This window comes from Lissotriton vulgaris, chromosome 4_1, assembly GCF_964263255.1.
Source record: "Lissotriton vulgaris chromosome 4_1, aLisVul1.2, whole genome shotgun sequence".
In the NCBI taxonomy this organism is placed as follows: domain Eukaryota; kingdom Metazoa; phylum Chordata; class Amphibia; order Caudata; family Salamandridae; genus Lissotriton; species Lissotriton vulgaris.
In genome coordinates this window covers 1,988,114,739-1,988,115,284 of record NC_141691.1, presented here as the reverse complement: position 1 = coordinate 1,988,115,284, position 546 = coordinate 1,988,114,739, and the positions used below count along the sequence as shown (strand labels likewise).

Sequence of the window (546 nt, the reverse complement as noted above, 5' to 3'; positions counted from 1 at the left end):
GTTGAATAACAAAAAATACATTATAAGGCATAAAATAACTACTCCTTGTATTCTTACCTTATATGTCGACTATGCAAGTCTCATAATAACTCACAAATATTTTAAAAGGGAATTGTAGCTCCTCTTTTCGTGTCAAAATACGGACGACCATGTAATTATATTGGACGGCCTATATGTAGCTCAATAAAAGAGTGACAATAATTTGCTGATAAATATCGGAAAACGTGGAGCAAAATATGGAACGTTTCACGAATTTGAGTGTCACCCTTGTATCGTTCCAATTTTAGTATATGTGCTGCCGAAGCGAGCACAAGAAGACTGCAGGAGACACTGGTATATGAAGTCTTACTTTCTAATAATTTCATACTAAGAGTGCTTTTCTCACTAAAAATCTAGGAGTATTACCTTGCCATCAAAATGAATTAAAATTCTTCTTTGAAAAAAAAACCATTTGGACATGGAAAAAAAACCTGCATTACATCAATTGTTGCGCAGGTGCATTATGGGTATGCAAATGTAAATCACGTCACCGCCCAAACTGGTTGT

General features: G+C 34.8%; 1 pseudogene; it reads right to left on the bottom strand.

Moving 5' to 3' along the window:
* Positions 1–230: 230 nt before the first annotated feature.
* On the bottom strand, positions 231–311 carry LOC147724797 (U6 spliceosomal RNA; annotated as a pseudogene).
* Between the last annotated feature and the right edge of the window lie 235 nt (positions 312–546).